Below are 15,976 nucleotides of genomic sequence, written 5' to 3'. Positions count from 1 at the left end.
AAAATGAAATTTACAAATCAATTTCTTGTTTGGAGAAAAAAATATTCGAATTTAGAATTTTAAAATTTTACTAAGCTATCATTAGAAATCATTTAAACATAAATAACTCAAAAAAAGTTTAAAAATTAATAATTCTTCTCTATTATTTGTGTTTGTAAATTCAAAAATTAATTATTATTTATTAATCTTAGTGCACATAAAATAATAATTAAAAAATCATCAAGCAACTTCAAAATTAATCTCTTTTGACCCTTAACAATTCTCGAAAACATAAAATTTGTCAAAATAATTTTTTGAAATTGCGTTAAACCCCTTAAAGTTTCAAAATTCTTCATATATGGCCCCTAGGTTTTCGAAAATTTCATTTTAGCCCCAATTAATTTTGAATTCAATCAATTTAGGCCCTAACTTCTCTAAATTCATCTCTTTGTCCCTGATATTCCAGAAATTGTGGAAACAGCCCCTGGTTTCTAGAATTCGCAAACAGTCCTTGAACTGTCAAAACTTTGCAATTTAAGTCCCTGAATTTTTTGAAATTCCATATTTTAGCTTAGAATTTTCGGTCGACTCAATTTCAATCCCTAGAATTTTTAAAAATTACGGTTTAGCCCTCGAATTCTCGGCCTTGAGCAATTTAACCCTTTAACTCTCGATTTTTTCATTTTAGACCCCAAATTTTCGAATTAAAGCAATAAACCAAAATTCTCGTTTTATCCATTTTTAAGCTTCAAAATTCTTATTTTGGTCCAATTCATTCCTTTAAATTATTAAAGCTTATAATTTATGCCCAATTCTATAATTCCCAATGTTATCCCTTAAATCCAACTAAAGTAAAGCATGCAACCTAGTTTTCTCTAAATTCTTTTTATCTCAATCAATTCTACTAACCAATTTAATATTTCATGCAATAAAAGTAATATAAAAATTTTAAACAACTAGGTTGCCAATTATCAGAGTCGTGTCTGGTTGTGACTCTACCTCTGCCTCCTCAGCATGCATAACATAAGATCTGCCAACAGTTGCTCTTTTCTTCTTTGGGAAGTCAACGACTTTATGTCCTTCCTCCTTGTAGATGAAGCACTTGTATGTTCCCCACATGCACTTGTCATAGTGTGGATGATTGCATTATTTGCACAGTGGCCTCTTTTCTGGTTTTGGGGCTCCAGACTGTGGTGGTTTCTATTGCACTTATTTCTTCCACTGTCCTTGGGGCTTTTGTTACCCTTGAGCTTTGGGAGGTCCCGTAAATTACCTCTTGACTGGCTGAGAGTTCTTGTAACACCCGAAAATCAGTCCATGTAGACCACGTGCATGAAAATTATTAAATTGCTAAAACTTTTTAATTAAATGATTATGGACGCATAAATGATATATTTTGAGTGACTAATTGATAAATTGTGTAACTTTCCTCGATTTCAAAATTTAAATATTTTCAAGCGAATATCGATGGTTGGCTGGCGACGGAGGACTGGAGACGATTAAGGTGTTATAGATTTAAAAAATAAATTTTTATTTTTAGTTAAGAAAATATTTTTTTTATATAATGTAAGAATTTTAGCATTTTTAAGGTCAAATTTAAATTAATTAGTAGGAGCAAGTAATTTATGTAATTTACAAGTATTTTTGGAAATATATATTTTTAAATTTTTTAAATTTGAGGTCTAATGATTTTATTAATCTTAATTGGCTTAATTTATTAATTAAAAACTAGGGTTAATTAAGCTCATCAATTAAGTGATTTAGAAAGCCTTTTTGTCTTGCTTTATATATATATATATATATAATTAAACCCTAGCCCAACACACACACACACCGAAACACACACACATTTACGTAAAATTGAAAGTGAGGAAATAGCCGAAACTTGGGAGCTTTAGCAAGGGAAGATTTTGATTTTTCCGCCTTCATTCTTCGATTTTCTTCATCGTTATTTCTTCCAACAACGATCACCCAACTCCCTTGCATCTCAAGGTGGGTTTTTTTGTAGGGTTTTGATGAGTAAAAGGGTAGAAATCGTCCTCCATTTGTCACCGACGTTCCACCGCTTTGGTATTCGTATTTCAAGCATTTTAAACGCAAAGACATGTTTTCAAACTTTTCTTTATGTAATGCCCTACATTGTTTGTCGATAAAATGCTAAGATGAAAGGTTGCTTGAAGAAGAGACCGCACCCGCGCCAACTTTTCTACCGCCCCCGCGGTTGTTGGACAGTAGGGTTCCATGTTGATTATAGTAGAGTCAGCGCACCCGCGCTAAGGAGATACCGCACCCGCGGTGAATGGCCAGTAGGGTAGGAATTTTGGTACGAAGCAACAAAGCACCCGCGGTGCAGAACTGACCGCACCCGCGGTCGACGTTTATGCAAATTGTTGGATGGCATGCCGATGGTTGAGCGCACCCGCGGTCTAAGAAGCAGCGCACCCGCGGTCATACGTGTTGATTGAAGAATAAAGCATGTGTCCTTGGACATGCATATAAGGTGTGTTGTCTTTCATTCACCCTTCCTCAACAGAATGAGAATCGAGAGGAACTCCATGAAAGCTCAAGTATTCATCATGTCTTAGAAATTAGATTGTGCAACATCCAACCAACCAAATTTCAATCCAAACATAGATTTGTGCTCCTTGCATCAAAAGCTACAAGAGGATGTAAGTATTGCTAACTTTCAGCTTGTTCTGAAATATAGATGTTGGAGGAAGTTTGATATGATGCAGATTTTGTATGTTCTTATGATTATAGTGATTGTGGAAATGCAACTGGATCGAAGAATGAGCACCGCATGCTATTATTATGATTTTCAGCATATATTGAGTTGAGATATACAGATTTCAGAATTGATATTATGTTCTAATAAGGCTTGTGAGTTGCGGATATTGATTATGTTGTGTTGATTTGATCGGTATCGAGAAACTATGTCGTTGTACCGTCGAGGGGTATCGAGATCTATTATTGATGCATATATGTGTTGAATTGAGTTGTATCTTGATAGAGTACATCTATACATTGCCATTTCAGATTTGATTGATAGACTTGATATTCGACTTCGAGATCTCGATTGATTCCAACGACAAGAAGGTATAATTCATGTGACTTTGGGGAGATATAACTCAAATGAGATTCAATTTGAGTTTCCCAACAAAATCACATACTAGAATAGTTGTTTATCTTTTGATATGATTATGATTGTTTATAGATTTATATTCAAATCTTTTGATATGATTATGCATTTATAGATTTATATGCATGCATCTAAGATAGGAGAGTCATTGGCAGATTTGCCAAACTTCTAGATGTTCGGTGTAATCGACGCATAGGAGCAGACTCCCTCCGATTGTAGATATTCGATACAGACATGACCGAAGTCTAGGAATAAGGCGTACCGTCACCCCGATTGGGAGGGTAGGTGGCAGACAGTGACGTATTATTCACACCGGGATCCCTAGAGCTAGAGTCGAGTCGAGTCAAAACATGATTTGATTTGAATTGCATGCTTATATTGATTTGGTTTCATAGACTATGGAATCTATTACTTTTGATTTTATTCATGACAGTATGCTTCATGATTTATATTTTGTATATGCATGTATATCATGTTTTATACTGGGATTTGTTCTCACCGGAGTTTCCGGCTGTTGTTATGTCTGTATGTGTGCATAACAACAGGTGGAGCAGGATCTGGGTCACGACAGAGATGAGTTCGAGATAGCGTGGTGACTTCGGGCGCCGAAGATTACTAGTTGTTTCTTACTATACTTGTACTACTTGTGGTTGTAGTTTGTATTAAACACTGGTTTGTATGAATGTATTAGAACAAGACATGTAATTATGTTTATTGAAATAAAATAAAGAACTATCTTGTGTTTGTTTATATACATTTGAATTAATGTTAAAAAGCAAAATTTTGACCCACATTTTTTAATAAAGATCCGATTAATCCCGAAAAGAATTGAGTTAGAGTCCGGGTCCCCACAACCGGTGGTATCAGAGCATAGATCCTTTAGACTGAGATAGAGTAGAATGAGCGGGGTAGATGAGTCCTTTTTCCTTGCTTTATGATGTGCTAGCATGATTTATTGCTTTCCTTATTACGTGTTGTATTGTTATCTGAGTTGATTGCAGCATGTATTTGTAAAGACTGAATCAGAATCGATTCTGGATCAGAGGTATATGATCAGAGGAGGACTGAGACAGATTGTATATAGACTGTGTACTAATCTGTTTGATAATCAGATTATGCCGCCTAGAAGGATACCACAACCAGCTGCAGGGCAAGTGCCAGAACAGGGTAGTACGTCAGGTACTCAGATGGATGTTACAGCTACACCTATGGAAACCTTATTGATAAGATTTCAATCATTCCATCCTCCGACTTTAAAGGGCACAGAAAATGCAGTGGATTGTGAGAGCTGGTTAGACGATATAGAGATGTTGTTTGAATCTCTGGCTTATACAGACGAACGGAGAGTGAAGTTGGTTGGGCATCAATTACACGAAGTGGCAAAAAGTTGGTGGCTTACAACGAAACGAGCCCTGGGGCATAGAGGTATCTATATTACTTGGAAAGTATTTAAAGATGAATTTTATCAACGTTTCTTTCCAGTGTCGTATCGAAAAGACAAAGGGGCCGAATTTGCCAACTTGAGACAGGGGCAGTGGAACATAGAAGAGTATGTTGCCAAGTTTTCTTCCTTGCTTCGATTTGCGCCACACGTGGCAGGAAATGATGAAGCGGTCGCCGATCAATTCATCAATGGTTTAAATCCTGACATTTTTACCTTGGTGAACACGGGACGACCCAATACCTTTTCTGATGCACTGAACATAGCGAAGGGGCAGAGGCTGGCTTGATTAGGCAGCGAGGGGCTTCCTATAGTGCTCAGAGTCGGAGACCGCCACAGCCCACCGCCCAGTTTCCACCACCTTCTCCTCGATTTGATAGTGGAAGCAGTAGTAGTGGAAAGAAGAATTTTCTGAAAGCAAAGGGCAGACAGTTTAAGAAGTCAGGGAGCAGTTCGTCGAGCTCCAGTGGGTCAAGACAGAGAGGTCTTGGCCAGAGTGCAGAGTATACTGGTGTTTATTGCAGTTCTTGTGGTGGTAGGCATGCCACTGAGCAGTGTCAGGGAGTGATGGGCAGATGTAACATATGCAGGCAGCAGGGACACTTTGCTAGAGTTTGTCCCCAGAGAGGTGCCCAGAGATTTCAGAGTGCAAGGTCATCTACATCAGTGACTCAGCCTGAGAGGCAAGCTTCGTCTGTCCATTTCCTTCCAGCCCACGCCTACACAGTCCCAACCTAGAGCCAGAGGTGGCCAGACAGTGAGCCAACCTCCCAGACAACAGGCTCAGGTGTTTGCATTGACGGAGGAGCAAGCCCAAGATGTACCAGACGATGTGATTGCAGGTAACTGTTTTCTTTGCGGGTATCCTGCATATGTATTGATAGATACAGGTGCATCACATACATTCATATCAGAACGTTTTGCATTGACACATGCATTGCATGTCGAGTCATTGTCTACTGTAGTGTCTATTTCTTCTCCGTTGGGGAGTGGTTTGATATCTGTGACTTCAGTTAGACATTGTATACTACAGTTTGAAGGGCATGAGATCGATTTAGACTGTGTTGTACTTGGCTTATCTGATTTTGATTGTATTGTCGGGATTGACATGTTAACTAAGTACAGAGCCACCGTAGACTGTTTACAATAGATTATCAGATTCAGACCTGAAATGACAGAAGAGTGGAAATTCTACGGTAAGGGTTCCAGATCTCGGATTCCCTTAGTATCTGCTTTGACTATGAGTAGATTGTTGCAAAAAAGAGCAGAGGGGTTCCTTATTTATTCTGTAGATCTACAGAAATCGAGCCCGGCATTGGCAGATTTGCCAGTAGTACGGGAGTTTGCAGATGTATTTCCTGACGAGATTCTAGGGTTACCCCCATCCCGAGAGATAGATTTCAGCATAGATCTTGTTCCAGGTACCGTTCCTATTTCGAGAGATCCGTATAGAATGGCACCTATTGAGTTGAAAGAATTGAAAGCACAGTTAGAAGATTTGCTAGCCAAGGGATATATCAGACCCAGTGTATCTTCTTGGGGTGCACCAGTGCTATTTGTGCGAAAGAAAGATGGTTCCATGAGATTATGCATCGATTACAGGCAACTGAACAAGGCAACGATAAAGAACAAGTATCATTTGCCTCGCATTGATGACTTATTTGATCAGTTGCAGGGATCATCTGTTTATTCTAAGATTGATTTGAAGATCAGGATATCACCAGCTGAGAGTTAGAGATGTTGATATACAGAAGACAGCATTCCGAACCAGGTATGGACATTACGAATTTATTGTCATGCCTTTCGGTTTAACGAATGCTCCAGCGGTGTTTATGGGATTGATGAACCGCGTCTTCCAGAGGTATTTGGATGAGTTTGTTATTGTGTTTATTGATGATATTTTGGTGTATTCCAAGAATAAGAATGAGCATGCAGAGCATTTAAGAATTGTATTGCAGACACTGAGAAATGAAAGCTTATTTTCTAAACTGTCAAAGTGTGAGTTTTGGCTGAGACAGGTTGTCTTCTTGGGTCATATCATATCTGGAGACGGTATTTCTGTAGATCCGAGTAAAGTTGAAGCTGTGATCAGTTGGCCGAGACCGACTTCTGTGCCAGAGATACGCAGTTTCATGGGTCTGGCAGGGTACTATCGACGATTCATTAAAGATTTCTCCAGCATTGCGAAGCCAATTACCCAGTTAACACAGAAGAATGCGCCATTTGTGTGGTCTGCGGATTGTGAGTCTAGCTTTCTAGAGTTGAAGAAGAGGCTGACCAGTGCACCTGTCTTGATGATTCCTTCAGGTACTGGCGATTTCGTTGTATATTGTGATGCATCTCACAGAGGGCTGGGATGTATTCTTATGCAACGAGGTCATGTGATCGCATACGCCTCGATACAGCTGAAGCCACACGAAAGCCTGAAGTATCTGTTTTCTCAATCAGAATTGAATATGAGACAGCGTAGATGGCTCGATTTATTGAAAGATTTTGATTGCGAGATCAAATATTACCCAGGAAAGTCAAATGCAGCAGCAGATGCCTTGATTCGAAAGGTATGTGCCCTATCCTTATCGACGATAGGCGTTTCGAATTTAGTTGAGGATTGCTGTTTGTCTGGTTTAGCATTTGATACAGATAGTAGACCACTACGACTTGCTACCATTCAAGTTGAACCAGATTTGATTATGAGGATTAAAGAAGCACAAAGAAGTGATCCGAATGTTCAGAAATCTATTGAGATGGTCCAATCAGGACATCTGTCAGAATATCAGGTACGCAATCATGTTCTGTATGTGAATAATCGGCTTGTAGTGCCAGATGTTTCAGATTTGAAACAACAGATTTTGTCAGAAGCGCACTGTAGTCGGTTTAGTATTCATCCTGGTGGCAGAAAGATGTACAACGACCTAAAGACACAATTCTGGTGGAAACAGATGAAGTCAGATATTGCAGAGTTTGTGTCTAAGTGCTTGAATTGCCAGCAGGTGAAGGCCGAGAGGAAGAAGCCCGGAGGTCTACTTCAGAGTTTAGCTATTCCTGAATGGAAATGGGATCACATTTCCATGGATTTCGTTACGAAGTTACCTCGATCATCCCGGGGCTGTGATGCGATTTGGGTCATTATTGACCGATTGACCAAATCAGCGTGTTTTATTCCATACAAAATGACATACCGACACGATCAGATGGCTGAGATTTATGTCAGAGAGGTTGTCAGATTGCATGGCGTGCCGAAGTCTATCGTATCAGATCGTGATCCACGATTCACTTCACACTTTTGGTACAGTCTGCAGCAGGCTCTAGGTACGACATTACACTTGAGTACTGCTTATCATCCTCAGATAGACGGACAGTCAGAGCGGACTATCCAGACTCTAGAGGACATGTTGCAAGCTGTAGTGCTAGATTTCGGCACTAGTTGGCAAGATTCACTGCCACTTTGTGAATTCTCGTACAACAACAGTTATCAGACGAGCATTGAGATGGCTCCGTTTGAAGCCTTGTATGGCAAGAAGTGCAGATCTCCGTTGTACTGGGATGATATATCTGAGGTACCAGAACTTGGGCCTGATATGATTCGTGAAATGACTGAGAAGGTAAAGATAATCCAGAAGAGAATGAAGACGGCGCAGGATAGACAAGCCAAGTATGCGAATATCAGACGTAGACCGTTAGTATTTGAGCAGGGAGACAGAGTATTCTTGAGGATTTCTCCTTTCAGAGGCATTGTCAGATTTGGCAAGCGTGGAAAGTTGTCTCCTAGATATGTCGGTCCGTATGAGATTCTTGAGAAGATTGGCGATCGAGCATATCGACTTGCTCTTCCTCCTTCTTTATATGGGATACATGACGTTTTTCATGTATCGATGCTGCGTAGATACATGCCTGATGCTTCTCATGTCATTCAGCTTGATGAGGCCGAGCTTGACGATACACTGAGTTATTTTGAGCAACCATTGCAGATTTTGGATCGAAAAGAGAAGCAACTCAGAACGAATACTATTCCACTAGTGAAAGTCTAGTGGAGTCGTCATGGCACTGAAGAAGCGACTTGGGAGACAGAAGCAGATATGAGACAGAAACATCCCGAGTTATTTCGATGATGTAAGTATTTATTCAATTTTGATTACATTGCTTCCTTTACATGCCTTGATGTATTATTTGCAAGTTCGAGGACGAACTTATATCTAAGAGGGGGAGAAATGTAATGACCTAGATTGTTTGTCGATAAAATGCTAATATGAAATGTTGCTTGAAGAAGAGACCGCACCCGCGCCAACTTTTCTACCGCCCCCGCGGTTGTTGTACAGTAGGGTTCCATGTTGATTACAGTAGAGTCAGCGCACCCGCGCTAAGGAGATACCGCTCCCGCGGTGAATGGCCAATAGGGTAGGAATTTTGGTACGAAGCAACAACGCACCCGCGGTGAATGGCCAGTAGGGTAGGAATTTTGGTACGAAGCAACAACGCACCCGCGGTGCAGAACTGACCGCACCCGCGGTCGACGTTTATGCAAATTGTTGGATGGCATGCCGATGGTTGAGCGCACCCGCGGTCTAAGAAGCAGCGCACCCGCGGTCATACGTGTTGATTGAAGAATAAAGCATGTGTCCTTGGACATCCATATAAGGTGTGTTGTCTTTCATTCACCCTTCCTCAACAGAATGAGAATCGAGAGGAACTCCATGAAAGCTCAAGTATTCATCATGTCTTAGAAATTAGATTGTGCAACATCCAACCAACCAAATTTCAATCCAAACATAGATTTGTGCTCCTTGCATCAAAAGCTACAAGAGGATGTAAGTATTGCTAACTTTCAGCTTGTTCTGAAATATAGATGTTGGAGGAAGTTTGATATGATGCAGATTTTGTATGTTCTTATGATTATAGTGATTGTGGAAATGCAACTGGATCGAAGAATGAACACCGCATGCTATTATTATGATTTTCAGCATATATTGAGTTGAGATATACAGATTTCAGAATTGATATTATGTTCTAATAAGGCTTGTGAGTTGCGGATATTGATTATGTTGTGTTGATTTGATCGGTATCGAGAAACTATGCCGCTGTACCGTCGAGGGGTATCGAGATCTATTATTGATGCATATATGTGTTGAATTGAGTTGTATCTTGATAGAGTACATCTATACATTGCCATTTCAGATTTGATTGACAGACTTGATATTCGACTTCTAGATCTCGATTTATTCCAACGACAAGAAGGTATAATTCATGTGACTTTGGGGAGATATAACTCAAATGAGATTCAATTTGAGTTTCCCAACAAAATCACATACCAGAATAATTGTTTATCTTTTGATATGATTATGATTGTTTATAGATTTATATTCAAATCTTTTGATATGATTATGCATTTATAGATTTATATGCATGCATCTAAGATAGGAGAGTCATTGGCAGATTTGCCAAACTTCTAGATGTTCGGTGTATCGACGCATAGGATCAGACTCCCTCCGATTGTAGATATTCGATACAAACATGACCGAATTCTAGGAATAAGACGTACCGTCACCCCGATTGGGAGGGTAGGTGGCAGACAGTGACGTTTATTCACATCGGGATCCCTAGAGCTAGAGTCGAGTCGAGTCAAGACATGATTTGATTTGAATTGCATGCTTATATTGATTTGGTTTCATAGACTATGGAATCTATTACTTTTGATTTTATTCATGACAGTATGCTTCATGATTTATATTTTGTATATGCATGTATATCATGTTTTATACTGGGATTTGTTCTCACCGGAGTTTCCGGCTGTTGTTATGTCTGTATGTGTGCATAACAACAGGTGGGGCAGGATCTGGGTCACGACAGAGATGAGTTCGAGATAGCGTGGTGACTTCGGGCGCCGAAGATTACTAGTTGTTTCTTACTAGACTTGTACTACTTGTGGTTGTAGTTTGTATTAAACACTGGTTTGTATGAATGTATTAGAACAAGACATGTAATTATGTTTATTGAAATAAAATAAAGAACTATCTTGTGTTTGTTTATATACATTTGAATTAATGTTAAAAAGCAAAATTTTGACCCACATTTTTGAATAAAGATCCGATTAATCCCGAAAAGAATTGAGTTAGAGCCCGGGTCCCCACACTTTATGCATAATTCAATCCATAATATTGAATAACTTAATGACTAAACCATGAAGTTTTTTTAACCCGAATAAATTCAAAACTTAATATTTTCTTCCCAAATTTGAAACATAACTTTTCCCAAACTTAACTAATTGCTCATTTTTACCTTAAATTGTCATCACTCTAAATTCTTAATTTGTCACAACATTATTACACTAACGCTTAGATTTTCAAGCACCATATTGATTCATTCTACAATGTCCTTTACTACAATTCTGTATAACATTATAACCAAGATATCTCAAGGTTCCGAATATCCCTTCAAGCCTAAATTATCGAACACTCCTATCATTTAAACTATTTAATTCTCACTTATTGCTAAACTAGTTCCCAAATATTCTTAGCAATTGCAAAATTAATTCCTAATTTCCTCAAAAATTATCCAGTGTGTCCTAAATTTTGAAAATTCTACAATTAACACATAGGTTTTGGGCATTCCTAATTACATTCTACAGGTTTCCTGTAACAGCACGTTCAATAATTTTAAGCTTATTAAACTCAAAATTAATTCTCGTAACCAATCTTACATTTCTATCAAAACCTAAAATCTCAAATTATACATTTTTATACTCGTAAATATCATAGTAGTCTTCGAATCACTATTCCTTATACGAAATTCTCAAAAATTAACTCAACTAGTAACCACGAATCATCAGTATTTTCTTAGAAGATCTACGTGTCTCAAAAGCATTCATAATTTTCACGATTAACTTATGATCCAAAAAGTAGAACATCAGTATTAAAACCCAAAAATACATATAGTCAAATCATTTTCAATCTTCCCTAACGCCCATTAACCAAATTCTTAAACATGTCCAATTACACCACCAAGCCAGCATGCATGAAAATTATATAATTTCTTATTTCACATCGTAACATGCACTAAAATTCTAAAGCATATAGTCTTTTACCATAAAAAAAATCATACAACCATGCAGTTTTAATTGTAAAAATCATTTATCATGCAGACTTAAACATAAATGTCATTTAACTTCAAAAAATGTTTAAACATGTAACTTGAACGTATGAACCATGTAAATATGCAGGTGATAACATTTAAAACATTTAAACTTACAGACTTGAGGCTTGACGACAGAGCTTTCCGGAACTGTGGTGGCACAACCCTTTGCAGGAATATTGCTATGATACCAACTGAAACTTCCACTACTCGTTTTTCTTGAAAAGTACTAAATTTTTTTCCCAAACTACACTACCTTCGGCCGATGTATATATAAACACATAAGAAATTTGAAAACTTGTATGCATGTGGTTCACACGGACCTTCAAATTTTTGGGACGTTACAATAATGGAGTGGGATGAAAGGATGGACTTGAGGACTCGAAGGTCCTCATCAGCACTGGGACGAAGAGTGCTATGCATGGTAGAAAACCACGGGGCACCCGGGGCTTCAGTCCGATTTTGGTGAGATCTCAATCTTACCCTTACCGTTCTCCCGGGAATTGGAGGGCCCGACAACTGGTTGGGAAAGGTTAGATTTTTTGGATTTAGTGGGGGTCTGAACTGGAGCTCGGGAAGAAGAAACGAGGAGGAATTTTTTGGAAGTGGATTTTTTATTAAGATGGGAGTCGGAGTGCAACGCCACAGACTTGTATTCTGACGAACCGCGGGAGTTGGCTCCGGAGGTAGAAGAAGTGGAGGAATACATGTTTTAAAATAAAAAAGACCGAACTTCGAGTATGATGGTAGGAAGAAGGAGGCGACTAGAACGGAAGCAAGCAGAAGACCGGAAAGTGCGTCAGAATTATGGAGAAATGAGAGTATAAGCACGATGAATTGACAAAATGTGAAAATAGGGTAAGGAGTAAAGCGGCTGATGTTTATAGATGTAGACGAGTAATCTCAGCCATCGATATTGGGATAAATGAGCTGATAGGATGCGCCTAAAAAATTGAACTGGGTCACCCGAGAAGACGAAAATACTAGTCCAGAATTCGAAGAGACGTCTGCCATATTTTTGTCTCTTCAGCTAGCTAGGGTTTTACATCATTCATCCGTCAGCCATAGCCTACCTAAAAGTTGAAAATTAATTGATCTCCCACCCAAGTCCAATTTGACTCCTTGGGACAACGAGTAGGATTCTAAGCCGACTATTTTAAGAGGGAGTGGTGATATATTGGAGAGTGCCCGATTCTGGGTCATCTTTGGACTCGGGCAGAGTAAGAAAGACCGGGAGCTCAGACTTTGTCCCGGGAATCCGATATAAGACTAGGTAAGAGCCAACTTGAGTAAAGAAAGAGTACCTTAGTCAAACAGTCCCCCGACGTACATAAATCCGGAAAGCTGAAAGTCGATTAGACCAGTACATACTCATGCGAACCTGAGCTCCCACCCTAGCCTGAGCAACGTAAGAAGACCAAGATGATGGATCAAGTACCCTGTCCACGAGTAATCTAGGTACCGGAATCCACTCTGTGTCACATCGTGTCTAGTGCCCGAGCATCTCAGGATATGTATCGATTCTGGGCCCACATATATGGATCATTACGTATCAAAATCGTTAGCATGTCAATTAGCGCACGTATAGGCGATGTGACAAGGCCAAAGGCGATATGAGTTTTCAGTTGTAACGGTGTCAGGAAGCAGGGTATGGGCAGTCGTCTGGTTATGAGAAGTGACTGTGAACTGAAAAGGATGTCATCATGACTTGTTTTTTATTATAAATACACAGGTTTACTCTATCATTTAAAAAAACATTCACTTAACATTTTCATAATCATTCACTATATACTCCCAAAATAGCACTCTTCTTTATTTTGCATGAATGCTTAACTGACTTGAGCTTCAGAGTAGCTACGTCGGAAACCCTTCTAGCACTCCGCTAGCATTCTTCGTTTTTCAAATTTGCAGATCATTCAGCCTGGGATCTCTCTACTCGGTCGCTAGCATTCACAAAGAAGGAGCACCATCCATCCTGGTAAATTGTTCACACAACTCACCTAATTTACTCGGACATCATATAAATACATATACACGTGTGTGTGTATGTGCTACAACGAATATGCTGTGAGACAAACTACAACTAGAAGATGATCAGTTTTGATCCTTCTGCCATTGGTGAAGACAAAATTTATAAGAAGCCTCCTCATCCATCCTAGCTAATTTTCTTTTATTCAAGTAATTAATGTCATGGTTTCGTATGCTATAATTGTACCCATACATGACCATTTTTAAAAAATTTCCCATATAAGATTTCTAGCATTTTGATGATGTTATATTATATTGGGATTAAAAAAACAAAAACAAGAAAAACACACAAGTATATTTCGAATTTGGCCCATAATAAGGACCCTGTGACGGCCCATTGGAAATGTTCCCCAAAGATGGCCCCATAGTCGTCAAGCGTATTTAAAGAGTAATTAGTTAATTGCTATCGCCAGCCATTCAACTCAGGCGAGCTCTCGTAGCCCATAAACTCGCCCAAAACAACGACCTCGGAGCTCCACAAGGGTTAAGCTAGCCCAAATGGATTAGCTTCAGCGAGAGAAGGCCCTACCAGCTCCACTGTTAATTTTTCTCAATGGGCGAATTCTTTCGTTCACTTTAGTGTAATTTTTATCTCATTTCTCTGTTAAAAATCGTCTCCCCACCTCAACTATAAAAATCATGTTTGCAAATGATAAACATTGAATTCACTCATCTTCTAACATTATTTTCGTGATTTCAGGCACGTCTACGACCTGAACTCTTATTTTTGATCAGTTTTAACCATCTGATTGATCGCATGCTAATTATGTTTATTATATTAATTTATAGATTTAAATCACAAGTAAGATAACTAAAAGTAGGTCTCTTGTGAGACGGTCTCACAAATCTTTATCTGTGAGACGGGTCAACCTTACCGATATCCACAATAAAAAGTAATACTCTTAGCATAAAAAATAATATTTTTTCATGGATGACTCAAATAAGAGATCCATCTTACAAAATACGACCCATGAGATCGTTTCACACAAGTTTTTTGCCGATAACTAATATTAAATATAGATGTTCAACGTTTAATTAAACTATAAAGAAATTAATTGGGTTATAGAGAGTCAGTCAAACAAAACCGCACGTTTCCAAAAGATTGACTAAATGTGATTTATTTATTTATTTATTATATTAAATTAAATTAATTTTTAACTTCACAATTTTAAATAACAATAAACTATATCATTTTCGTGCCACTTATCGTTAATGTTCGAAGGTTCTTGGAAATCAATTACATGTAAACACAAATAATCTACTAGAAAACGACGACGATGAGAATAACAACATTAAAATATTTTATAACCTATAATATGTTTTTTTTTTGAAACTATAACCTATAATATGTTATTCACCGTGAAATCCTTAGGTCATATCTAATTAATGAAATCTATTTTAGTACAAGTTATATATTAAAATATTATAATTTTTATACCAAACTCAACCAATTTAGTTCAAATCTTATACAATTTTACACATTTTAATTATAATCTTTGATTTAATTTTTTTTAATAAACTAACAATATAATTATAATAATGTTTATATTATATATATAGCATATGAAGTAATAAACGAAATTATTAAAATTGGTTAATAACTTGAATACATGAAATTTAATTAAATACAACTTCAAAACATTTGAATTATTATATTAGTCCTTTAAATAATCAATTAAAACATTTTGTAGTGGAAAGTGCGTATCTGTCTATTAATTTTTTACATAGATTGAGAAATTCTTAAAATTTGATTTATCATTTTATCTTTGTATTTTTTACAAATTTTATTGTTGAATTAATTATTTGCATTTGTATTAGGCTATTATATTATTTATAAATCATTAAATAAAACCAATTATTTTTAATTAATATAAATAAATAAATAAATAATATTAAAAATATTTGTTTATTTAAATATCTATTTGATTGAATATTTTAATTTTTATTTTTAAATTTCTAATTATTAAAACAATAAAATAAATATTATATTATTATCCAAATAATATTTATAAAATTTAAATAAAAATATATAATACAATAAAATAAAATAAAGGGGGCGCTATTTTTTATGACACCGAGATGCCCTTAGAATAACCAATTTAATATCCTTATTTCAATGAAAAATCAAATATTAGTGGGGAAATATTAATTCAGCATAATTATATTTTATACAAAAAAATTAGCACAGAAAAAATTACACTTTATATTAAAATTTAATTTATATGCATATCCCGTAAATAATAGCTATTATTATTATCTATGAA

The sequence above is a fragment of the Primulina tabacum genome, chromosome 15, assembly GCF_025594145.1.
Source record: "Primulina tabacum isolate GXHZ01 chromosome 15, ASM2559414v2, whole genome shotgun sequence".
Taxonomy (NCBI): domain Eukaryota; kingdom Viridiplantae; phylum Streptophyta; class Magnoliopsida; order Lamiales; family Gesneriaceae; genus Primulina; species Primulina tabacum.
Note: the sequence above shows the minus strand (reverse complement) of the source record.